The sequence below is a fragment of the Pteropus vampyrus genome, unplaced genomic scaffold, assembly GCF_000151845.1.
Source record: "Pteropus vampyrus isolate Shadow unplaced genomic scaffold, Pvam_2.0 Scaffold128, whole genome shotgun sequence".
NCBI lineage: Eukaryota > Metazoa > Chordata > Mammalia > Chiroptera > Pteropodidae > Pteropus > Pteropus vampyrus.
In genome coordinates this window covers 3,924,545-3,952,047 of record NW_011888909.1, presented here as the reverse complement: position 1 = coordinate 3,952,047, position 27,503 = coordinate 3,924,545, and the positions used below count along the sequence as shown (strand labels likewise).

The 27,503-nt window shown below is 36.8% G+C and overlaps 1 protein-coding gene and 1 long non-coding RNA gene across 7 annotated transcripts in view; one reads left to right on the top strand and one right to left on the bottom strand.

Annotated features, from left to right (window-relative positions):
• Positions 1-27,503, top strand: part of CALN1 (calneuron 1) — a 537,511-nt gene that overhangs the window by 197,519 nt on the left and 312,489 nt on the right. The gene's annotated exons all lie outside the window — the stretch shown is intronic.
• The window catches only part of LOC111744146, a 12,220-nt gene continuing 11,046 nt past the window's right edge, over positions 26,330-27,503 (bottom strand). The window contains exon 3 of the long non-coding RNA XR_002782021.1: positions 26,330-26,403. This is a non-coding gene — a long non-coding RNA (uncharacterized LOC111744146). The remainder of the gene's footprint in view (positions 26,404-27,503) is intronic.

The window sequence follows — 27,503 nt, the reverse complement described above, 5'->3', positions numbered from 1 at the left end:
GAGGCGGAAAGGAAGTGATATGAAGGTTACGACCACTAACTCCAGCCTTTCTTTCTTGGGGGCGCCACCTCCCCAGGGTCTAGGCACTTTGCACTTGAGATGTGCTCTGTGATAGGCAGAATAATGCCTAAACATATGCACATTCTAATCCCCGGAACCTGTGAATATATTATACAGGGCAAGGAGGAATTAAGATGGCAGCTAGAATTAAGGTTCTAGTCAACTGATCTCAAGATAAAGGAATTATCTGGGTGGCCCCATCATAATCAAAGGATTGAAAGTATGGGTATTTATCCAAAAATAGCCAAAACAATAATTTGTAAAGATCTATGCACTCCAATATTCATAGCAGCACAATTTACAATAGCCAAGCTATGGAAGCAACCTAAATGCCCATCAACAGACAATTGGATAAAAAAATTATGGTTTATATATACAATGGAATATTACTCAGCCATTAAAAAAACGAAATCCTACCATTTGCAATGACATGGATGAACCTAGAGGTTATTATGCTGAGTGAAATAAGTCAGAGACAGATAAATACCATATGATTTCACTTATATGCAAAATCTAAGGAACAAAAAGAACAAACTAATCAGAAACAGATTCACAAATATAGTGGACAATTTGGTGACGGAAAGAAGGAAAGAATGTTGGGGGACTGGGAGAATGGGGTGAAAGGTTAAAGAAGTACAAATTAGTAGTTGATAGTTGGTCACGGGGAGGGGGAACACGGCAGAGGAAATGCAGTTAGCATTAATATGATGGCTAGGTGGCGGGCCAGGAGAGGGAGCAGTTGGGGAGATTGTTTCATGAACTCTATACATGTCTAACCAATGTACTGTTTACTTGAAACTAATTTAAATAAATAAATTAAAGAAAGGATTAGAAGTGAAAGAAGAATCAGGATCAATGTGATACTGAACAGAGAAAGACTCAACCAACTGTTGCTGGCTTTGAAGATAGAAGGGGGTCTAAAGCCAAGGGATACAGACATAGACTCCAGGAGCTGGGAAAGACAAAGGAACAAACTATCTCGTAGAGTCTTCAGAAAGAACTCAGCCCTGCCAGCACCTTGATTTTAGCTCAGTGAAACCCATTTCAGACTTCTGACCTCCAGAACTATGAGACAGTAAATTGTTTCTGTCATTTTAAGTCATCGAGTTTGTAGCAATTTATTACAGCAGCCATAGGAAACTACTATATACTTATAGGCCCACTCAAAAGATTTGGCCCTCCTCTAAAAGACTCCAGCCCTTTATACTTTGTTCCCATGGACACTGCCTCCTCGGGGTTCATGAACTCCAGGACATAAGTGAGAGTAAGATTGATTGCAGGTTTAAGTTTGGGATGCACATAGAAAGGGGGCATCTTATTGACTTTTAAGGTAACCAAGTGTGGGTCTTTCTGGAAGGAGATGCTGAGGTGAAGCGTGAAAGATTTATTTGAGAGGAGGGAGATAATGCCTGTGAAACAAGAGGTCGGAAGCAGGGCTGGACAGGGGAACCTCAGATTCTGATGAAGATCTGACAGAGCCTTGGCCAGACCAATGTGCAATTCTGTAGCAAAGATTGCCCATTAAGGGGTCCCAGGCTGTGTAGGTATGACCAGGACCAAATCTCATTGGCTGGGTTTGCCTAGGGAGAAAGTGGCTATGGAGCAGCAGTGGCAGATTTGTTCTTGAAGGGAGATCGTGGCGGTGAATTTACAGCTGCCACACGAAGGCAGTAAGTGCTTTTGGAGCTGTCTCTTGGTTTTAGGTCTTTTGAAGTTTTATGGGAAAACGGTGATTCACGTTGGGGCTTTCTGAGTTGCCGTACCCCCTTCCTTGCCACATTCTCCTTTGCCTTCACTCTTGGCTCCCTGAGAATTCTGTCTTCCAATAGTGTTAGCCCTTAAGCTTTTTAAAAAATTTTCATCAACAGCTTTACTGAAGTATAATTTATTTACCATAAAATGTATAGCACTGCACAACTAAAACCAAAACCTAATTTTAGAACAATTCTATCACCCTAAAAACAGCCCTTGGGCCATTTACAGTCATTCTTTTCCATTCCCAGCCCTGAGGAATCACTAATCTGCTTTATGCTGTTCTAGATTTGCCTTTAGTGGCCCATAAACTTTTGCCTTAGGCTTTTTTTGTTTGTTTGTTTAGGGACTCCAAATTAAGAAACAAAGCAAATGATCTAGAAAATTTCTTCATCTCAAAGGATGGCCACTTGGCCTCCTTTGACTCTGAGGTAAGAGTGATCATCCTGGGCTACTTGATAAGAGTGGAGAATGAGGATATATTAACAGATTTTGGTTATTTTTAATTAGGACATGAGTTACATTAATGATGAGCATAACAAGGCATGTTGAAACTTGTTTTAGTGCTAGAAAGGTTTCTGTTGAAACAACCCCATTTTCTGGAATTATTTTTTATTCTGATCAGAAATTTATCATCTGATCACATCCTCTGTGAAATGAAGGTTTGTGAAGTAGCAACAAGGACAGCACTGAGGGTGCTTGGGTTTTCTCCTATGGTCCTGCTAGCTCTTTTAAACTTTTTTTGGCTCCCCAATCAAAATTTCCTCAAAGATTTTCTCCAAGCTAAGAGTGATCCACAAACGGTTTTGTATTAAGGTGTTTTGCACCATAACTATATATAGGTTAATGTGCTACTCTATTTAGAAATATGTTCATATTAAGTTAGTCTTCAATGTCTTAACCTAATGTATGACTGGAGATGAGGAAAGTATTTTGGAATAACTGTAGTGGGGAATGGAGTGCTCCTCAACAAGCCCTTAGGACTCCATAAGTCACTTTCGTATTGGGCAGGTTCAGCCTCTTTATGGTAATTAAGAAAAAACACATGGTTCTGAAATATAAAACAGTCAGATGTCTGGGAACCATAAAAAAGGTTATTTGTCAAGCATCTGTTATGAGTCAGGTCTTGAATTATATATAAAGCGATTTATTATGCCTTTAATGTGGGCCAGAATATGTGCCAAGTGTTTGCTCTCATTATCTTCTTCAGTCCTCTTAACAACACCATCATATTTCCATTTCAGAGATGTGGAAACTGGCCCAGCTTGGGTGGCAGAATATTTATTCAAACCCAGGCCTGAACCCATTGTAGGCCATAACATCATCTTCCAGCAACTTAGATGAATAAGATGGTGCTCAGGGACTCACATTTTATAAGCATGGAACAGAAATATAAACAAGCACATCTAATGAAGTTTTATAATAATATCTAGCATTTATTGAACATTTATGATGTGACAGGCATTGTTTTTCATGCTTTAGGTCTGTTATCTAATTTAATTCTTGAAGGGACCTATTGAGTCGTTTCTATTATTATTATTTTACTGATGGGGACACTGAGGTTCCAGGAGATTAAGTCAACTTACTCCAAATCAGGACACAGGAGACACTATTCCACATGATCTCCCAGCTGATGAAATAGAATGGAGCTCCGCAGGGCACAGACAATGCTGGTCAGCACTGCCCTGGAGAGTCAGGAGGAGGTGTCTTAGCCAAGCCGCAAAAGATTAGTAGGTGTTTGTTTACCTGGCAAACAAAGAAGGGAAACTAAGGGAAGGGCGTTTTAGGCAGAAGGGTGTTTTAGCTTCAGCAAAAACAAAGGTGTGTGAAATAGCATAATGGATTTGGGAAACCGTACAAGGCTCTCCTCATCTGGATAATTGATAGGGCAGAAAAAAGGTGCAAAGACTGAGGTCTGGAGATGTGGGAAAGGAGCAGGTCAGGGACAGCCTACAGGGAACCTCAGTTAATTTTGTTGGCCACAGAGAGCCTTTGGGAAGATTTAATTAGAAGTATAACAATCAAATTTTCATTTTAGAATTATTACCCTGATGGCATAAAATATCTTAACATAAAATAATTTAATTTTTACATCCAGCAAGACTCCCAGGGGATAGAAAACATACAAGAGTGATCTTATTGGGGTACATGTGGGGGAGACTAGAAAGAATGGAACGGCCAGCATGCACAGGGGGCCTTCTCTAAGAACCCCTGTCCTCATGGTAGGGAGTGGGGGATGGTTGGGCCAAAAGGGGAAGAGAGAAGAGAGTATGAACAAACTTCTTGTCACTACAATTGTCCTCAGTACCACAAAGGGAGATAGTGTGCTGAGCGAGCTGGGAAGGGGTCCCCCTGATGCAGGATGTGGCAAATCCCACCCCAGCCCAAGAGCGGGGTCAAGCCTTACACCAGGAGAGAAGGTCCTTAGCTTTGCACAGGAAAGAATTCAAGACCGAGCCAGAGTTACGAGCAAATGAAAGTTTATTAGAGAAGGAATAACACTCCACAGACAGAGATGTGGTTTCCTCTCCAAGTCAGAGAATGAGACCCTGAGCATCTAAAGAGCTGGGCTTATATATGTTTTCTTAGTTTCTATGAAAAATTACTGATTATAGGGAGTAAAGAATGGAATGAATGGTTGGGTTTATCTTTAACTTGTGCAAGGTACACCTTAAAGTCTGTGTTTTCCTGTATTCCTTTCATAGTATGGGTAAATAGTTGTTAATAATCTCTGCAGGAAACTTCCTTTGTTCTGTAGGTTCCTGTGGTCTGGTGGAATGGCTGATCAACCAGGTTCCCAGTCTAATGACAAGTAGCAGGCTCTGAAATCTACTTGGTTTAATATTTAGTCAATCTGTGTAGTTCTTGTGCCTATATTACCTTTCCTATATTACACCCGCAAGGTATATGGAAGGTATGAGTTTCTTTGGAAATAAGAACCTCAGCTGGACACTGCTAGAATACCTTCTTTGGACTATGTTTTTAATTTTTATTATTTGTAATTTTATATTGAAGTATCTCACATGCACAGAAAAGTGCATAGAGCATAATGTGCAACTCAGAAAACTTTCTCAAAGTGAGGAGACCAGCACCTAGTTCAAGGAACAGAACATGAATCTTGAAAATATGACGTGAAATGAGAGAATCCAGATACAGAAGGCCACATAATGTATTATTCCATTTATATGAAATGTCCAGAATAGATAAATCTGTAAAGCAATCTGTAAAGAAAGCAGTTTAGTCTTTGCGTAGGGCTTGGGGGTTGTGGATTATAACTAAAGGGAATGGAGTTTCTTTTTGAGGTGGTGGAAATGTTTTAAAGTTGACTTCAATGATGACTGATTATACACATATTTGTGAAAATACTAAAAACCACTAGTGTGTGGAAAGAAAGAAGGAAAAAGCAAAGAAGGGAGGAAGGGAACATGACCAGAATTTCAAAACCCTGATGGTGATGTCTCCCCAGCCTTCTCCGAGGATAGTCATTACCCTCACTTCTAACGTTGTGTATGTTCTTCTTTTGCCTTTGCACTTTATGTAAAAGGAACCAAATGGTCTTTGTGTTGGGCTTGTTTAGTTGAACATTATGTTTACGAGATTTGTCCATATTATGCATGCCCTTTGGCTTTTTAAAGAATAGCTTCCCCCCTCCCCCGCATTACAAATTAATATACACCCATCAAAAAAAAAAAATTCCCAGGAGAATAAAGAAAGCATGAAGAAGGAATTTTTGGTAGGAGGTATATCTCCATGGTTTTCAAAACTCCTTTCTTGAAACTGTAGTCTTCCCTGGACATGCTTAAGTGGTTGTTTGTTTTACTCACATTTAGTATTTTTAATATATTCCAACCTATTTAGAACTGTAACAAAATAATAGGTCAAATACATTAAAAACCAAATTTATTAGAAACTACCAGTATGAAAATTTGTGTAGCTTTGTTAATTTGTGGTTTTATAAGCTTAAGAATAACTTTCTCGTATATACCCTGTTTAACTGAAGACTATCATAAGAACAGGTGACAAGAATGGTTACCATTTGAAACTACCCATCTATGTGAATCAGGATTTTCCTTAATACTAAAAAGCTAAATTAAAATAAGTGAATGCCCAAGGCTGTCATTAAACAGAAACTTTCATTCATACTCCTCAATTTAAGATTTGTTTTTATTAAAACAGCCTCAATATTTTTTGGTTAATTTTATAAGAAGCAAGTGTTATAATCTGAATTAAAAATATGTTGATAATAATAAAATACAGCTTTTATTACTTTTATATGTTGGAAAAATACACAAAAATTTGTTAAAAAGACTTGCAGCTAAAAACTTTGAAAACCAATAGTACATATAAATTTTCATAGAGTTTTTGTTTTAAAATCTACTTTTTTAAGCTATAAATGTAGTACATATTCATTGTAAAATATGAAAAATGAAGAAAAATAAGAAGAGAAAAATAAAAATCACCCAGAGTTCTGCCTAACATACATAACTATTATTCACTCACAACATTTATGACCTGTCTGCTATTTACACAAGCTGTTCTAGATTCTGGAGTTACAATGATGAAAAGATGAGAAGGTCCCTGCTCTTACAGGCCTATATTTTTGATGGGGGATATATATATCATATATATATGATAACAAATAAACGGTAACAAATTTAAGTTAAATTTGTCAAATTCTATCAAAAAAAAAAAAAGCTGGTGAGATAGGAATGACATAGGAGGCGGGCAATTACAATGGTCAGTGTAGCTGACCAAATATTCCTCAATATTTGAAGTGAAACCTGAAAAACGGGAAGTTGTCTGCCATGGTAATATCCCAAGGCTAAGTGTTACTTTCAACTTAGAGCTCGAAGGTGAGAATAAGTTTGTGCTCAACTAAGACAGAAGGCCAGGACGGCTGGAGTATAGGGAGTGGGGGAGAGAGTAGAGGAGAGAAAACTGGAGAGAGACCAGATCATGTAAGTCCTTGTTTGTCATGGTATAAAGTTTAGTTCTTACCAACTTTGGGAGTAGTTCTCTAGAGTCTTTTACATTTAGACACATTTTAGTGTTGATATTTTATCATATATATTGATATTAGATAGAGATAGTATAAGAAGTCTTTCAAAAGGTTTTCAACACACAATGATACAAAGAGAGGCTTACTGACACATAATGTCTGTATTTGGGTAGATTACCGGTCTTTAGTTCCTATAAAAATATCAGGGCCTAGGTCATTCAACATGATTTCAGGTGCCCAGGTGAGAAAAATATCATCAAGGGATACATCTATTCTCTCTGAAGGCTGAATAAGCCAGACTAACAAAATTCATAGGGGGCATATAAACAAATCTGCAACATGAAAAGAAATAAATATATCTTCAAGAAGTAAAGATTTGTCTTCAAAAACAAATTCAATTCAATATCTGTTTTAGTTGTAAGGAAACTTAAGAAACCATAGACTTTAGACAACATGGGTTCTGGTCAAGATGGCAGAGTTAGGTAAATGCTGCGCTTGCCTCCTCTCACAATCACATCAAAATTACAACTAAACTGCAGAACAACCATCATTGAGAATCACCTGAAATCTAGCTGAATGCAAGTCCTACAACTAAGAACACATAGAAGAAGCTACACTGAGACTGGTTGGAGGGGTAGAGACACTAAATGGGCTGGCCCCACACTTGTGTGTGGTGGTGATTAAAAAGCACTAGATTCAGAACTCACCAGACCACCGCCTAATTACCTCCACAAACTATACACCCAAAAGACTGACTGGGCATGCACTAGAGCCTTGAAAAAGTGAATGCTGCTCCATCAGATGAGCTTCTGCATAATAGCTTCTCCACTGTAGTCATGGCCAGTCCTCACAACCACTAAGTCTGAGGGTCAGTCCCTCCCATTGACATGCAAACAGAAACCCAGGCTCAACTACAACAGGAAGGCACACACAACTCACACAAGGGACAGACCTGGAGCAACTGGCTCAGGTAACCAGGGAGAATACACCACTGTGCCCCACAGGATACCTACTACATAAGGCCACTCTACTAAGCCAAGGACACATAGCAGCCTTACCTAATACATAGAAGCAAACACAGGGATGCAGCAAAAATGAGGGAACAAAGGAAATGTCCCAAGTGAAATAACAGAACAAAACTACAGAAAAAGAACTAAAAAAATGGAGACAAGCAATCTACAAGATGCAGATTTTAAAACACTGGTTATAAGGATGCTCAGTGATCTCAGTGAGAACTTCAACAAAGAAATAGGAAACATAAAAGTGGAGATAGAAAACTAAAAGGAACCACTCAGAAATGAAGAATACAATAACTGAAATGAAGAATACATTAGAGGAAATCCATAGTAGATTAGATGAAGCAGAAGATTAAATTAGCAATTTGGAAGAGAATGTAGCAGAAAACACCCAATCAGAACAGCAACAATAAAAAAAGAACCAAAAAAAATGAGGATAGTTTAAGGGACCTCTGGGACAACAAGCATACCAACATTTGCATCATAAAGATACCAGAAGGAGAAGAGAGAGAACAAGGAACTGAAAATTTATTTGAAGAAATAATGATGGAAAACTTTCCTAACCTGGTAAAGAAAATAGACATACAAGCCCAGGAAATACAGAGAGTCCCACACAAAATGAACCCAAAGAGGCCCACACCAAGACACATAATTAAAATGCCAAAGGTTAAAGACAGAGAGAATCTTAAAAGCAGCAAGAGGGAAGCAGTTAATTACCTACAAGGGAGCCCCCGTTAAACTGTCAGCTGATGTCTCAACAGAAACTTTGCTGGCCATAAGGGATTGACACGAAACATTCAAAGTGATGAAAAGCAAGGTCCTACAACCAATACTTCTCTACCCAGAAAAACTATCATTTTGAATCAAAGGACAGATAGATTCCTGGACAAGAAAAAGCTAGAGTTCATCCCCACCAATCCAGTATTATAAGGAAATGTTGACGAGACTGTTTATAAAGAAGAAAACAGAAAAAAATAAAAAAATATATATGAATAATAAAATGGCAATATCTACATATCTATCAACAATTACTTTGAATGTAAATGAATTAGGTGATTTAGTCAAAAGATAGGGTGGCTGAATGGATAAGAAAACATGACCCTTACTTACGTTGTTTACAAGAGACTCACTTCAGATAGAAAGCCATACACAGACCAAAAGTAAAGGGATGGAAAAAGATATTTCATGAAAATGGAAACGAACAAACAAACAAACAAAACTAGAGTAGCAGTACTTACACCTGACAAAATAGACTTTAAAACAAAGCCTATAACAAGAGACAAAGAAGGACCCATGGATATTCTGGGTATTTATCCAAAGAAAGCCAAAACATGACTTCGAAGGGACATGTGCATTCATATGTTCATTGCAGCATTATTTACAACAGCCGAGGTATAGAGGCAACTTGAGTGTCCATCAAGGGATAAATGGATAAAGAAGAAGTGGTCCATATATACTATAGACTATTACTCAGCGATAAAAAAAAAAAAAAAAAAAAAAAAAAAAAAAAAGAAATCTTCTATCTGTAACAGCATGGATAGACCTAGAGTGTATTGTGCTGAGTGGAGTAAGTCAGACAGAGAAAGATAAATGCCATATGATTTCACTTACATTTTGGAATCTAAAGAACAAAATAAATGAACAAACAAAACAGCAACAATCTGATAGATACAGAGAACGTTTTGGTGGTTGCTGAATGGGAAGAGGTTTGAGGGTGTAGGTTAAAAAGAAGAAAAGATTAAGAAGTACAAATTGGTAGTTACAAAATAGTTATGGGGATGTAAATTATAGCATAATGAACATATTCAATAATATTGTAATAACTTTGTATGGTGTTGATGGGTGCTAGATTCATTGATGTGATCACTTCACAAGTTATATAAATGTCTAATCACTATGTTGTATGCCTGAAATTAATATAATATTGTATACCAACACTAATTTAAAAATAAAAAAAAATTAAAAAAATCAAAAGATAAACAAAGCAGAAAAGAAGAATTAAATATGAAGTGCTAAATAACAGAGAATGTTAGAGATGGCGACGTAGGTAAAATACATCTAAATTTGGGTTCGGGAGTGCCTTTTCTATTATCACCCAAAGTCATAAATTATAAAAGAGAAATTTGGTAGATTTGACGTTATAAATTTAAAGTATTAAAAAATCAAAACATTATAAACAAATGATTTTAGTATCTAATGCTAATGACAAACTGAAGTAAAATACTTCCAACATATAATATAAATGTTTATCCCGAATACATAGTGGTTTTTTTTTTTTTGCAACAATTAAGAAAATACTCCTAATAAAAACTAGGCAAAGAACATGAATAAGTTTTGCATAAAGAAAAAAAATCAAAATGATCAATAGGCCTTCAGAAAATATGGTCAGCTTTATTGCTAAGAGAAATGTAAAATAAGACAACAAAATGTCCATTTCATCTACTATCTCAGCAGAATTGTGGGGGAAAATGTAAATACCCTGTTTTGGGGAAGATGTGTGAAAATAGGAATTTTCATTCTTTGTTGGTGGATTATAAAATTGTACAACTTTTTGGTGTTAAATTAGACAATATATACACAAGTTAAAAAATGTGAATTGCCTCTGGACCTAACAATTTCATTTCTAAGAGTTTTATCTTAAAAATAATTATGTAAGTTAAAAAAAGATACATATTAAAGGACGCTCATTCCACATTGTAGCAAAGAACTGGACAAAGAACAACCTAAATAAATACTGTTGACCATGTTTCAGGGAGTGTTCTAAAGCCTTTACATGAATTAATTCATTTAATTCACACCTCTCTGAATTAAGTAATGTTATAATCTCTGTTATGCTTATGGGAAAACAGGCACAGATTGTTTAATTAATTTGCCTAACATTGCAGGGGTAATAAATGGTGAAATAGGGATTCATTCTCAGATAATTTTGCTTCTGAACCTAAATTTTAGTTACCTCATGTCATAGTATAATGTATAATGCATAATGTGTAGTATAATTTCTATAATGTCCGAAATAAATGTTCCAGAGATCAAGGATTGATTGAGTCTACTGTGAGTCAGTTATTCATGATAGAATGCTGTACAGCCATCTAAAATAATATTTTTTGATATGAGGGTTTAAAAATCATATGATACTTTGTAAACCAAAAGTGACAAACTGTGTAGTTTAAATAAATTAATATGAATAACAGTACTCTTCTAAGAGGATACATATGGAAAATGCTGCATGAACAATATGAAATTTAGCAACGTTTCTGTTTGGACATTGGGATTGTGGATGCTTTTCCCCCATGGTATTTTTCTGTATTTTCAGCATTGCTCATGCATTGCTTCTGCATTTAGAAATGTTATTAAGTAATAAAGGAACAGAACGTCAGACTGCAGAGTGCTGGGTGATCAAAACACCCTTTCAGTTCGTGTTGCTCTGTTTTGGGAAGGAGCAATGAAGCTGTTTGTATTAATTCTTATATGGTGTGTAGCAGTATAAATAATTTAGGCTTTGCTGATTAGAATGACACAGAGAAGTGCCTGCTATTGTTTGAAGTGGTTGTAAAACTTAGTGTGATCTCTAGGGTACAGGATGCGACCCTGGTCCTAGGAATTAAGTAATAGTTAAAGGAGAAGGAGAGCAGCTTAGAAAGTATCATAGAATGCTTGGTCCAGGGCCCCCAGAAAATATCCCAACAATCTTTAACCCACCTGGAGGCTAGAGTTTGGGAAAACTCACAATTCCTAACAAAAACTGGGCAAAGAACATGAATCGTATGTTCTTTGTCTGTATTTGAACAGTAGATATTTAGTTGGCTCTTTGTCCAGTTCTTTGCTACAGAGTGGAATGAGCATCCTTCTATATATCTATATGTATCCATAGCATGACCAATTCATTTTCCTGGCATGAATTTAAAGTGATTTTTTTAAAGGGCTCTTAATCTGTGGTATACATTCTCAAAGCAAGAATAGCCAAGGATGTTTTCTTCACACTGCACAACTGTGTTTTCAAAACCGCGGGTTACTCCTTGGGCCTATAATACTTTCCTTCTAGATGATGTTCCAGTGTTTTCTAGAACTTTTGATTGCAGAGCAGCTGGAGTTAGTTAGTCTGATTTTTGTTCTATTCTAAATATTTTTTTTTCTCAGAACTTTGAATGTTTTTAATTTTTCTGATATTTTAATAAATATTTTGCCAGGATATATCCATGGGAGGATCTCTTTTTTCATAGAATGTGATTTTTCTAAAGGTCAAGAAAAAATGTTTTCTATTACTTTTTCATTAGTTTGTTCTATTCTTCTGAAAAAAATGGATTATCTTTAGATTGGAGTTTTAAATTTGGTTTTTACCTATCTATTATTCCCATTAATTTCTTTATCCTTTTCCTCTACATTCTTGGAGAATTTCTCAAGTGTATTTTTAACATCACTGATTTGATTTGGAGCAGTATCCATCTTGTCTCACCTCCACATAGATATTTAAATGCATTTTGATGTCTTATAATTCTTGTGTTACTCATATCCCTTTTCATCTCTTCCTGTTTTCTTTTCTCTCAGGCTGTTCTTCTGCTATAGATTTTGCTCCTGTTTCATGAAACTCATGTGTCTTTGAATTCTTTGGAGGCATGTTCTTCCCCTGAGACTCTAGGGTATGGTTTTGAAATAGTTTTACATACATCCCTGTCAATTTTTACTCTTTTTTTCAAAGCAAGATCTGTCCAGATGTAGTCCTTGCCAAGAGATGGATATATGGGCTGTTCTGGGCTGCACCTTCTGTCTGTTTGGTGATGGGTGGTCAGCTCTCCTAAAACTACAGTTCAGTGTGATGTATGATGCTCCAAATTTAGGTCTCAGGTTTTAGTCATCTTTCCACCTAATACAGCTACTGCTTTGATGTGGTGACATCTTGTCATTCCCCCCACTGGTTCCCTTCTATTTTAAACCAATACCTGAAAAACAACCATCATCACCAGGTTTGTGTTTGCTTTGTCCTTGTGTGTCGTCCTTTACCCACGGTGACTGTACCTTTAGGGAGGTAGCAGAATGGTATGTTGATAAAGAGCCCCTATCTTTAATGTTAGATTTCAATTCAAGTCCCAGCTCCACCTCTTCTAGCTCCATTTACCTTGGGCTAGTTACATAGCTTCTCTGAGCCTGTTTGTTCACGTGTACCATAGGATTCAAAGCATTTTTTTGTGGTCATTAAATGAGATAATATGAGATACACTTTGTAAAGTGCTTGAAACCTGAGTGCTTACTATAGCCACGCACTATTCTGAGTATTTCACATATTATAAAATATGAGGTAGACATCATTATTTCCCATTCACAGACAGGAATGGGGCCCTAAGAGGCCCTGGTTGCCCAGCTAGTAGTTAGTGTTGCCAGGATTCACCATAAGCAGTCTGACTCCAGAACCTGGGCTCTTCACCATTATGTCCCTATGTATACTACCTCAAAAATATGCCATTGTCACTGCTACTCTCTCACTCTCTACATTTCATATTCATTTGGCTCTTTTTGAGTGGATTTATCTGAACATTAGACTGCATGAAGAAAGGCAATGAGATATAGAGGAGAGGAGAAAGGGGGGAAATTGGGGTACAAAGTATCCCAATGTTCATTTCTTGGATGGCCAGTTTTCTCTTATGTGAAGACTGAGGGGGTAGTAAGTAGAGGTCCACTGAAGCATCCTGCTGACTTTCCCAGCTGGCTTTGTTTCATGAGCAGAGTCAGACCTGGATTGTTTTGTCAAACCAGCCTTATAATTTGGGTTGGGGTGGAAGATTACATCTAGACTTGGGCTGTAGTTTGACCATTAGCTTTGTTTTTGAGGGTGAGCTGAGCTACTATCTTTTTGATTTGGGCCTTCCATGGGAAGCTGGAAGAGTGAGCATTAGATGCTACCGATTAAGCCTCTACTTTTTATTTATTCTTCAGATGTTTCTGAAAAGATCCTTCAATAGGGTGACTTTAAGAGTACAGATGTCATCATAGGGTTAGTGAGGGCTTGATTTACCTGGACTGCCTTCTCTGGCTGCAGCATCTCTTAGACTATCCCTGGTGATAAAAATGTCCCCTACATCAATAAAAGCAAGCATGAGGTTATGGGATACCTATCTGCCTTTCAGTTTTGACTATATGGTGTGTAGAATGACAAATTTGGTGCCTGGGGACCCTTCTACTCTTGTCTGGCACAATTTTGATGTTGAATTTTTTTTTGTGCTTCCTTGTTCTTTTTAAAGTTGGTGCCATGCTATAAATGTAGCAGTTGGTGGAAGGCAGAATTGGTGGGAGTGGGTTATTTTAAGGGGAGGGGTGTGTAGCAGTGAGGGATGAATGAGGAAAGAGTGGGAAGGGTGGGAGGAGAATGGTTTCTATCTATAATATATTTGGAAATCCTGTTCTGTAGGCTTTGATGTCAGGACAAAGTGATCCTTGCTTGAAAAACTGCACATTATTTTAGAAAAAAAGCCTGGTATGGTTTGATAACAGTGAAGTTTTTATCTAATCTCAGGTAATAAATAAAGCAAGGTACCCGCAATCCTTTGCCAAAATTTAAATGTCAAATTGATTATGTAAAAAGCAGAGGAAGCCAAGTCTTTCACAAGAAGGTTTATATCTTTTTATGGCTATTCATTGTACTGAAGTAAAAAGCCTTCCAAATATTGAAATATCTGATTACAAATGGCTGAGTTCTTCTTGGTCTTTTGAATTACCGAGATGTATTCCTCTTTTAACTTTTAAGGGTGTCGCTTGCATTAAGAATGTATTATTGAGAAGGCCATTGCTATTTTTAAAACAATTTAAGAAGAGATTAGAATTTTCTTTTTGGGAAGTCATTAAATAGTAAAATATATTTACTATATCAAGGGAGCATTAAGCACCTCCTCTGTAAAGAGGAGTAAACCTTCTTTTCTAAAGTTCCTGAGGTTTCAACAAAACCTGATAATATATTAGATCACAAAGAAAATGTACTAAATCCCTCAATGCAGAAATTGTGCATGGCCAAGTTTCACTCAAAAGGTACACAGATTAAATATTTTAATTATTATAGAAAACAATTCATTCAACTGAAGAATTTTAAAAGATTATTCTCCCTTGCAGAAAATGAAAAGGAAAATCTTCAGTGTACCCACCAAGACTATAAACAAAGCTAAGTGGTCAACAGTATGGATTTGGGAGCTATTCTGTTTGAATTCAAATCTTGGCTTTTACCCCCTGCTAACTGTGTGCCATCGGGCAAATGACTGGAACTGTCTGAACCCCAGTTTCTCATCTCAAAATAGGGATAAAAGTATCTAACTCATGGGGACTAAAGGAGAAAATGCAGGTAAGGTACCTAGCATAGTGTACAGCATATAGTAAGAGTTTCATATATGTTAACTTATTCACCTCCCTATTTCTCACTGCCTGCCTGGGTGGAAATCTACTATCAGTAGGGTCTATCTCCCAGTGCCTCTCTGATCCTTTATTTTTTTTCTCATTAGTGAATCATATTTGGTTCTAGTATGATTTTTTTGGTAACATATTTATTGAGATGTAATTCACATACCATACATCTCACCCATTTAAAGTGTACAATTCAACGGCTTTTAGTGTATTCATTTAGTTATGGGTCCATCATGATCAATTTTAGAACATTTATATTACCCCATAAAGAAATCATGTACACCTCAGCCTTTACTCCTGTACCCCACTCCTCATTGCCACTGCCCCTTGCCCAGCTAATCTACTTTCTGTCTCTATGGATTTGCCTATTACAGACATTTCATAGGAATGGAATCATACCATATGTGGTCCTTTGTGATTGGCATCTTTGACTAAGCCGAATGTTTTTAAGATTCATCTATGTTGTAGCATGCATTTGTACTTTCTTTTTATAGTTGAATAATATTCCATTGTGTGAATATATCATATGATAGACTAAATATAACATCTTACAACTTATAATGACTTTATTTTATTGTTCACATTTCTTCACTGATGGAGATATTTTCACCAAACACTTATTTAGAGGCTAAAATGTTAGGTGCTATGTTAGCCACCAAGAATGGGGTGATGAATAAAATATCATTTTTGATTTCAGAATATTTACTTGCCAGCAGCAGAATTATGGGTCTAAGCATGTGCCTGTGTTTAAATAATGGAAGCCCATACCAAGTTCACTGACATGGAGAAGGCAGTGGTCATTCTACCCGGGAGGGCCATGAAGGAAGGAACAAATGTTCAAAAGAAGAGTTTGTGTTCATGTTCTCTGTTGTGACAGACAATCCAGGCAGTGGTGGCCGTATGAGCTGATGAATGAAGGCACTTAACAAGGTGCCACATTGGATAACAAGATCTATAAAGTAATATGACTTGGTTAAAATTGTGAGTTGGAATAGGGTGAATGGAAGGAATATAGCAGGACAGAAGGGCAGGGGCCAGAACACGAAGTGCCTTGTACATTAGACTGTGGAGTTGACTTTAACCTAAACCATATGAGGTCACAGTAGCGAGGGAGAATTGTGGAGGATGGAATAGGGGGAAGGAGCAGAAGGCACAAGACCAATTAGGAGGACCCTTTTTTGCCCAAACCTCTTCCACTTGGGAGAGTTTTGATTTTGTTTAATAATCTCACCCTCCTCTTCCAATCAGTCATCAAGTCCTGTCAGTTCTACTTTTTTCAGTAATTGGACCCTGCTTACTATCCCCACTGTTATTGCTCCGCTTTGGTATTATATCTTAGCAGATCTTAATGCTTCCAGTCTGCCCCTGCTCCAGGCTGTCTTTTATATTGCCACCAGAGTTCTTTATCATGATCTGATCATGTCATTTTCCTTCTTAAAAACCTCCCATAGCCCCTTATTGCCTGCAATATAAAACCCAAACTCTAGGCATGGCATACGAGGGCCTTATGGTGAGAGAATAATGCTGTCTTCCCCCACAGATTTTCACATCCTAATCCTAAGAACCTGTGAATATGTTACCTTATGTTGAAATCACAAGGCTCCTTATAAGAGGCATGTGGGAGGGTCAGAAGAAAAGAAATGTAATGGTGTCAGCAGCAGATCAGAGGCCAAAAAGGAAAAAAGATGCTACATTGTTGGCTTTAAAGATGGAGGAAGGGGCCATAAGCTAAGAAATATGGGTGGACTCTAGAAGCTGCAAAAAGCGGGGAAACATTCTCCCGTAGGCTTTCTGGAGAGAGTACCACCCCACCAACACCTTGATTTCAGCCTAGTGAAAACCATTTTAGATTCCTGACCTCCAGAACTGTAAAAAAAAAAAAAAAAAAATCTATGTTTTTTTAAGCCACTGAGTTTGTGGTAATTTGTTATAGCAGCAACAGAAGACTAACACAATCTGAAACATACTTTACCAGCCTCATCTGCCATCCTCTGCCCATGTTCTCTAGACTCCATCCTTCCTTCCATTCTTCTCTCACTGATCTGTAGCCTTCTCCTAAATTGCTATGTGGTTCTCTATTGGTGTTTCTGGACTCAAAGTCTTTGATGACAGCACCAATTTCTCCAGGCTGTTAATCACATTATTATTGTCATCATACTTGTTTGCATACCTTTATTACATTCTTTATAGTGAAGAATTGTAATTATATACTTATGTGTCTGCCTCTCACACTAGACCATGAGTTTCCCAAAAGCAATAATGTAGCCGTTTTTCACACCTGGTTTCTGCTCTACAAGTTACTTCAAGTTCTTCGTTTAAAGAATTAATGCAAAAGATAGAACAAAATTAGAAATGAGAATGTGTATATAACAATATCTGTGAAGCATAGTTAAACTGTATGAGAACATGCAGTTGAATGCTAATCAGGTTTTAATCTTTAAACAATGGAGCACATTTTTTTAACTGAAAAAATTAAATTTATAGAAGTAGGATACTTGACTAGGGCAGGGTAAGTAAGGGCTGAGTAAGGGTTTATAAAATTTATGAAAATGTTGCTCTTTCCCATGAAACATCTGACAGAGTCACAGTGAATTCTTTCAAATTTTCAAGGTGTAGATGGCTCCTATATTAAAAAAGCCCTTCTGAAACATGGACAAATTTGCTAAATTTATCCTATTATGGAAACATGATCTTGAATCCAAACCTCAATAAAAGTATTTCAGAAACAAACAAAACAAACAAGGTTTGTTCTTTAATTAACCAGCATTTTGAAAACTGGTGTTCTTCAGAATACTGTTTGGGGAAAATGTAAATAAGTGTTCTAGATAAAGTTCCATAGTCAAATAAGTTTGGGAAATGCAGCACATTCTCCCTCTCCTTGAGATTCACGGTGTGTATTGGCCTGTGAAAGCCTCTGAGTGTTCATGCAGTAGAGACCTGCTAATATTGTTTTAACTCACCATTTCTCAAGCTGGAAAATAAGCCCCTTTTAAAAATCTTTGCACATTTAATAATGTCTTGCTTAACAGTTTAGAAAATGCTGATGTGGGCACAAAAGTCCAGAAGAATTTACTAGTGGACAGAATTTGGCTATATGCATTCAGAGTCATATCCCAGGATGGGGAGGCTTGTTGTAGGAATGTAAAACTAGTTAATAAAGAAATTCATTAACATAGTGCATCTTATTACTAGGTTAAGAAAGAGAAGAAAAATAAGCTCAATATATATTGAAATGATCTAATAAAGTCTAATACTAATTCCCAAATAAAGCTTTGTAATTCTAATATAATAAAATCCTATTCGAAACCAAGGAACAAATGTTTAGCTGATAAAGAAACAAAATCATTTTCCATAAAGCTAGGAGTAAAGCAAAAATGTCCATTATCTTCATAATATTATGAATATTGTTTTGGAGTCAGACGCACAGCAGAAACAATATATTATTTGACTCCTTGACATCAACTCCAGTGGCTGGGACACTGATAAACATGCTAATTTCTTGTGATGATAATCCATGATGATTCTCACCCATGACTATGTTCACACCATTTCTGAAGCTAATTTAACCTGAACATTTTTGGAGGGTCAAAATTTGTTATTTTTAGCCCTGATCCTATATAACAGCGTTTAAGGACCACTCATTTCTTTTTCCTGATTCCTTTAGTAGTCTCTCTTTTTATTTTTTATTTTTCTCATGGCAGAATCTATAGTCCTGAAGCACAGAGAGTCTCTGTGGGAAGAATGCTTAGTTGCCTCTCCAAAACCAGGATAGTGAAACATTATCTGGATGTAGTGGGGGCAACAATGAAAGGATTTGAAGAGTGGTGCTTTCTACTGCAGGCCCCCAGCTCCTATATCAAGCCTTTGGTCAGTTATAGTTTGGGAAGCAGCAGTTCCCTGCTGTAAAAAGTCCTCTGCCTGGTGAGATCCTAGTGTCGGCCTCATCCTTTGGCATGTACCACAGTTTTGGCCCTTCTAGTACCTAGTCCCGAGGCACTACTGTTTGGTGTCACAAAGTCAGCACCTGGGAAGGTGGAATAGAGACAGACACACAGCTTTGGGCTTTCTTAGCTATGTTACAGTTCTACTCTAATAAAATATTACAGGATAAATTTTTGAAAATGTGAAATCATTATTCTCATACAGATATAAAATAAACGTGTGTCAAAGACTTTATTTAAGTCATCAATTGAGAGAGCCAGTAGGATGATACAGCTTGTACCAAGGAAAAATTGAAGAACCACACATATATAGGCAAATAAGGAATGCTGAAGTGGATCTACAAATGGATGCAAAATGGGTCCATCCCCTGGGCCATGATTGCATTTCACTGGACACTACTAATCTGCATCTCTATGGACAGGATCACTTGCATTATTATTAGTTTTCAGCAAGTTCTATATTGTATAATTGATCACAGTTGATGAAAGTCTGTGAGAACCTGCAAAAGTATGTTAGACAAGACACCCAGGAATCCTTTCCATGCATTTCAAAGTCTCACAGTTTTCCCCCACAAAAAGCATAATAACGATAACAATAACAATAACAATAACAATAATAATAATAATAATAATACGCTTTTGTAACTCCTAATTGGCTAAAGCAAACACATTCTTTTGCCAAATTTTATCAGGCTCAAATTGGTTCTACTTTCATCTTCTTCTGAACACTCCCACTTTCTCTGTATCATTTTTAGCCACTGGTTCTCTAATCTGTTTGCTTATGACTTCTGTTCTTGCTGTCTTCTTGCATATTCAGGAATGGTAGTAGACTTTGCCTAGTCTCTCCCATTTTCTACTTGTGTCTTTGCTTCCTTTTGCTGCTGTAACAGTTACCACTAATTTGATGATTTAAAATAATAGAAATTTATAATCTTCTAGCTCAGAAAATCAGAAGTCTAAAATAGACTGTATTTCTCCTAGAGGCGCTAGTGGGGAATTCAGCTTCTAGAGATGCCTGCATCCTCTGCTCATGGCCCTGCATCTCTTCTTCCTGTCATCACATCTCCTTCTCTGACTCTGCTGCCTTCCTCTTAGTAAGAATTCTTGTGGTTACATTAGAAACACCCAGATAATTCAAGAGGATTCCCCGAATCAAGATTCTTAATCGTACCTACAAAGTCCTTTTTGCTACTTAAGGCGACATATTCATAGGATATGAACATCTTTGGAGGGCCACTATTCTGCTTCCACAACCTGATTTTTTGGCCTTGATAGGGTGAATTCTGTGTCCTGCTCTGCTCATCTTGGGGCCTTTCCAGGAAAGTTTCCTCAACAATCCTGAAAAATCTCTGATTTTCTCCCCTGCTCCTTTGTCATAAGCTTACCCGTTTTCACTTTTCCTTTTTCGTAAGGAAGTCTTTTGCGCATTTCCAGCAAGTGTTCTTTCTTTTTTGAGTATATTTTACCAAAGAGAGAACTCTGTGCTCAGACTCTGGTTGTGATGGCTGACCCAGAAAAAGGGTCTTTAGGCCTATTGTTCATAGGCTGCAAATTCCTCACACCCATTAAGAGATGGTTTGTGTGTTTTCTTCTGACTGCTCTATGTTACATACCTGTAGAATTCTCAGACAATTCCTAAGGTTCCTTTGGGAAGCTCTGAGATACATTGGAATATTTTAATACAAAATGGAACAGAGGGATAGGAAGCTGTGGGAAAAGAACTAGAAAATCATCCATTATTTTTATAACAAATACTGTGTGTTTATCTCTCCAGAATTGTCAGAGGATGCATATAATAAGCAGTAGTAATCATAGCCAAAGGTTACTGAGTATTTACTGTGCCAGAACCCTGTTAAGCACTTTAAATATATTAACTTACTTAATGCTCACAACACTATGAAGGAGGTTACTATTATTATCTGCATTTTACAGATGAGGAAACTGAGAAATAGGGACAGTAAAGAATTGCTGGAGGTTATACAGATAGTAAAGGCCAGTGCCAGGATTTAAGACCAGGGTCCAAAGCCTGTGTCTTCAGTGATTACATGACATGTAAGATTATGGCCCTAGACATGTCAGTGTGTTTGGGAAAGAAAACTGAAATGGTTACTCCTGTGTGAGGTTGTACCTCCAGGGTTAAACCAATGAGGAGAGACTATCATATGCTGGGATTAATCAAGGATGGGAAATGGGCACTAATGTATATTGAGGATTTTAGAAAAGTTCTTGGAGAAAGTAGGAAGCCTCATGCTGGTTGAGCAAATTAAATTTTCTTTAAGTGAACCCAAATCATAATGTCAGTTTTTAATGATCATTTCCCCTGCTCCTCTTGCAGATCTATAAAAGACTTTACAGGAAAAAAACGTCAGCTTTTCTCTGCTCGAGGGGATTCTGGTTGCTAGGCAACCTGTCCCTCAAATTTGGAAATCTTCTTTGACTCTGGATGATATCCTGGCATACTGGACATTCATAATTTACTATGAATGGAACATTAAAATTTAAAAATGAAGAGACTGTGTATAACTGTGTATATTAGCCACAATACATGTGGCTAATTTCCAAAATGGAAATCTAGTTGAGTTTATTTCTCTTTGCAACTTGCCTATTTGCAAATATACTCAATATTAATTCTTAATTTGCACTCTGATTTGGCTAGTTAGTAAATGAACTTGCATTTCAACTACTTCCTGTTTACACTCAGAGACCTCAGAGTCATCCTCTGTTCTTCTCTATGACTTCTCTCATTTCCTCAGACACCAAAACCTGTAAGTTTCACCTTTGAAAAACTCCTTGATTCAATTTCTGCCTCTTTTTCTCTACCTGAAAAATCAAGGATGCTTCTATGCTTCATAATTTTTCATCTGGACTATAGTAAGCTTCCAACTCAACTTTTTTCTTTACTTTCTTTCCATTTTTATTCATCTTTTCCCTTCCCCTCCCTTTCTCCCTTGAATTGTCCTTTTAAAACATAGACCTGACCGTATTACTCTTGGTTAACAACCTTCACGGTTCCCTACAGCCTGATAATAATGTATAGACTCTTTGTCATGGCATTCAATGCCTGTACCACAGAGCCTCACCCAAACTTTCTCTGTTACTTTGCAAACACATTCTGTCTTCTATCTACACAAAACCTAGGGCTGACATCTGTACAATTATCACATTTCTATGCCTTTGCCAAAGCTGATTTCCCTGCCTAGAATGCCCTTTCTTTTTTTTTTTTAATCAACATTGGTTTTCAGTTATTCAAAGTCCAACTCATAATTACCTCCTCACTGAGATTTTTTTTAAAAATCATATGCTTATCTATATTATTAAAGCACTGTGAGAACATATCAAATTGTATTACATTCATCTGATGACACAATTCTCTTCCTAGACCAGTATTTTTTTAGACCATGACACGGTTCATAAATGATACATATGTATGGGACACATTGCCATACACTCCCTGGTACTCTGCATAGTGGGATGAATTGTGACTGGCAGTATTGCGGGGTAAACCTTGAAGCTGTTCTCATTTTTTTTAAAATCAAGTCATTTGCAAATATCACTACTCTTATTTATGGCAAATAAATGGTTTACAACCAACTTCCCACTGATCCTGAAGCACTGATGTGCTGCAACGGTGCGTTCACAGACAGCAGCTCTAATCTATAGGGCTCTTGAGAAGAGGAGCCATGCTTTATCTGTCTTTGTAATCCAGCCACCTTTCATGGTGCCTGCTACAGAGTAGGGATCTCATAAATTCTTGTGATATCGATATATTGAATAAGCTGAATACTTTTGTTCTTATTGATCATTTTAATGTGGGAATAAGTTTAGCTTTCATATAATTATAGATAAAAATTATAGAACTCCTTATTAGGAACTAGGCAGTGTGCTAAGCCCAAAGACTAATGGGTCATCATAAGGACTAGGAGCCACAAAAACTAGGCAGTGTGCTAAGCCCAAAGACTAATGGGTCATCATAAGGACTAGGAGCCATTTGGGACTCTGTTGCCCCAAATGGGGTAATATAAGTATCAAAAGGAATAATACATGCAATCAGTAGAAACACATTGGAAAAAATATATAAGTACTGATATTTATACATATATATTTTCAATATGTTTCTACCTGTATATATTCACATATATAAATATACAAAAGTACAAATGTATAAACACATATATAAAATACATACATACATGTATATATGTGAATGTGTGTGTGTGTGTGTGTGTGTGTGTGTGTGTGTGTGTGTGTATGAACTATTTGCATCAAGCAAATGTCATCAATGGAAGAAACCAGTATATGGAAAGTTTATAAGGAACTTCATAATGAAAATTTCAGGCCTTCATCACCTGAACCTGTTAATTATCATTGAAATTGAGAGATTGAGATATTGTGGTATTCTGATATGAAGCAACATGAAGCTCACAACACCAAATATCAAGTCATGTTCACTAAATAACTGAATATGATTCTAATCAAACCTCTAGAGCCAACTTCCATTTGCAGGAAATCTAAGGGACAGAGGAAAAAGCTAAATGATATCACAAAAGCTTCCAGAATGTGGGTGTCTAGGAAAAACTTTTCCTTTACTCTCACACTACTACCACACTCACAACACTTTGACACAAGATATGTGGGTTTATTCCCACATCGACCAATTCTTCAACACCATCTTGGTGTCCTACAATTCAATTCAGTTTTGACACTATCTACCTGGAGATACCATCAGATGTCACAAGTTAAGGTTTCACTCCCACAAGACTGCTCCCACTTCAGATATCAATAGCAAGTTCCAGGTTGTTCTTGGTACCTCTGACTGACTGGCTATAAATTAGGGTTCCCATGATCATCTTCTCGGGTTCACTTTACTAGAACAGTTCACAGAACTTGGGGGAAAACCTTTACCAGGTTTTTATATAATAAAGGATATGATAAGGATACAGGCAAATACCTAGATGAAGACCTACACAGAGTGAGGTCTAGACGGGTCCTGAGAGCAGGAGCTTCTGTCTCTGTGCAGTTGGAGTATGCCACCCTTCTGGCAGGAGGATGTATTTACCCACCCAGAAGCTTTCTGAATCCTATAGTTTTAGTATTTTTATGGAGGCTTAATCATGTAGGCATGATCAATTTCTAGTCCCTCACCTTTCTCTGGAGAACAGAGGTTGGGGGGTGAAAGTTCCTAGCTTCTAATCATGGCTTGGTCTTGTGACCAGCCCCCATCCAGCAGAGTTGCTTCATTAGAACAAAAATTGCTCCTATCACCTAGAAAATTTCAAGAGATTTAGGAGCTCTGTGTCAGGAACCAGAGTCAAAGACCAAATATTAACAGGAACTGGGTTAAGAGACAAAAATCTCTCTCTCTCTCCTCCTCTCTATCTCTCTCTCATCTATCTATCTATCTAAAATGTATTTCTTTATATTCACAGTGGGTCTGTCTATAGGACAGGTGACTTCATTTCTGTGATAATTTAATGGCTTGAAAAGAGTGAGAGGCAGGGAAGAGGGTGGTTGATTCTAGATTAAGATAGGTAATATGTGTGCCTTTTGTTTTGTTTGTACCCCTATTCAATTATGTAAAATGACCTTGGGAGACAATCAGGGAAATGGGATTATGAATGGATATTAGATCATACTGAGGAATTATTGTTAATTTTGTTAGCGTGATAACAGTATATGATTATGTAAGAAAGTGTTTTTATAGATGTGCACTGAAGTATGTGGTGGTGAAATGACATGATGTCTGAGATGTGCTTTAAATTATTTCAGCAATTAAGGGGAAAAAGAACCGATAAAGCAAATGTGGCAAAGTCTTGAAAATTATGGAATCCATATTATGATGATGTGAGGATTCATTTTATTATCTTTGTAATTTTGAGCATGTTTGAAAGTATATATGCATATGCAACTATATATTTATATGTACACGCAGGTGTATATACAGGAATATAATATTTATTTTCAACTTCAAGTTTAGTTTTTATGGTGGTAAGTTAAATTATCCACAAATGTACAACGAGACAAGACTCTATTAGAGAAAACTTGCTATTTTTGGTTGATACAGGCTAGAGTCTGCATTAGAGTGTTTGATAGCACTTGCATTAACCTATTTGGTTTTCTGAGGCATACGTGGTCACCAGGGCCAACCATTACTCTGAGTCAGAGTAGGGACATTCAAGAAAATCGTATGTCCTATAAAAAAGAACTTCTAATCTTAGGCATATTAGTCTTCATACAAATGATATTAATTACCCATGAAATTTATTTAGTCTTCATAGCTGTGCTGGTTAGATATAAAATATTTTTCTTTTTACTTCCTTTTGTTATTGAATGCATTTGAAAGTTATAATGAATTTATTTTAAAGAATCTCTAATTCAGATCAATTTTTCACCCTAATAGTCCAATTAAGGTATGAGTTCAACAAAGAACTTATTTAAATTTGAGAAAATATCTAGATTTTACTCTGTTAAGTTTAGTTTTAAAAAATCACCAGTTTTCACTTAGAATCTTGTTTGCTGCAAACCATGTATTGTTTTGGAGTCAGTATTAAACCACAATGCCTCAAACACAGAAAAGCTTGTACTTCAGATTTTATCAAACAAATATAAAAATTTTGGTGTAACATACAAAATAAAAGCATTTCAGAGTTTATTGTTTATTTTTAAAAATTTTTCCCCTGGCTTTATTGGCATATAATAGAGAATTAATTGTTCATATTTACATTGTACAATTCAATGAGTTTTTTTTCAATTATAATTGGCATACAATAATATACCAGTTTCAGTTGTACAACCTAGTATTCAGAGATCTGCATAACTTGCAAAGCAGTCACTCCACTAAATCTAGCACTTCTCTTCCCCTTACATATTAATTACTTTATTAACCATCTTCTCCATGCTACACTCCACATCTCCATGTCTATTCTGCAACTATCCATTTGTACCTCTTAATCCCTTTGCCTTTTCTTCTCAGCCCCCAACTTCCCTCCTGTCTAGTGGCCCTCAAAATATTCACTGTATCTATGAGTTTATTACTACTTTTGTTGTTGTTTATTTGTTCTTTAGATTCCACATGTACATGAAATCACGAGATATTTGTCTTTCTCTATCCTCATTTCATTCAGCGCAAAACCCGCTAGATCCATCAAGGCAATATCTTTTTCCATCCTCTTCCTTTTCTTCTGTGTGCCTTTTAATCTGAAATGAGTTTCTTATAGGCAGCATATGTAGGGGTCTTGTTTACTTATCCATTTAGTCACTCATCTTTTGGTTGGAGTGCTTAATTCTTTTCCATTTGAAGTACTTATTGTTAGGAATGTAGTTATTACCATTTTTAATTCATGTTTTTGATACATGTTCTTTCTTCTTAAAGAAGTTCCTCCAACATTTCCTGTAATACTGGCTTGGTGTTGGTAAATACCTTTAGCTTATATTTGTCTGGGAAGCTCTTTATCTGTCCTTCGACTCTAAATGATAGTTTTGCTGGATAAAGTATTTTTGGTTGTAGATCCTGGGTTTTCATCATATCAAATATTTTGTGCCAAGCTCTTCTGTCCTGCATGGTTTCTTTTGAGAAATCAGATGCCAGTCTAATGGGTGCTCTCTTGTAGATAACTAACTGCTTTTCTCTTGCTGCTTTTAAGATTCTTTCTTTGTATTTAACCTTTGGCATTTTAATTTTGATGTGTCTTGGTGTGGGCCTCTTTGGGTTCCTCTTTCTTGGGACTCTCTGAGCTTCCTGGGGTTGTATGTCTATTTCCTTCACCAGGTAAGGCAAGTTTTCCATCATTATTTCTTCAAATAGCTCTTCAACTTCTTGTTTTCCTTCAGGTACTCCTATGGCATGAATATTTTTACATTTAATAGTGTCTCATAGGCGCCTTAAATTATTATTGTAGCCTTGGCTTCTTTTTTCTCGCCATTTCGATTGAGTGTCCTTGGCTTCCCCATCCTCTATATTGGTGGTTTGACCCTCTTCTTTATCCAATCTCTTTTTTCCATCTAATATACTCCTCATCTCAGATAATGTGTTTTTCATTTCTCAATGGTTACCTTTTATAATTTCCATTTCCATTTTTATGTTTTTATCTCTTTGTTAAGGTTCTCACCGAGTTCATCTACTCTTCCCCTAAGTTCATTGAGCCTTTTTGTAACCAGTGTTTTGAACTCTGCATGTGTTAGATTGCTTGACTCCATTATATCTGGATCTCTGTTCTGTTCTCTCATACGGTTTCTGCTTCTTTGTCTTCCCATTTCAGCTGCCTTTCTGTGTCTGTTCTTATGTATTGAGTAAGCAAAGCTCCTAAGTCTCCATCTTATTAGCGCAGCTTTGTGTAGTAGGTGTCTGGTGGCAAAGTT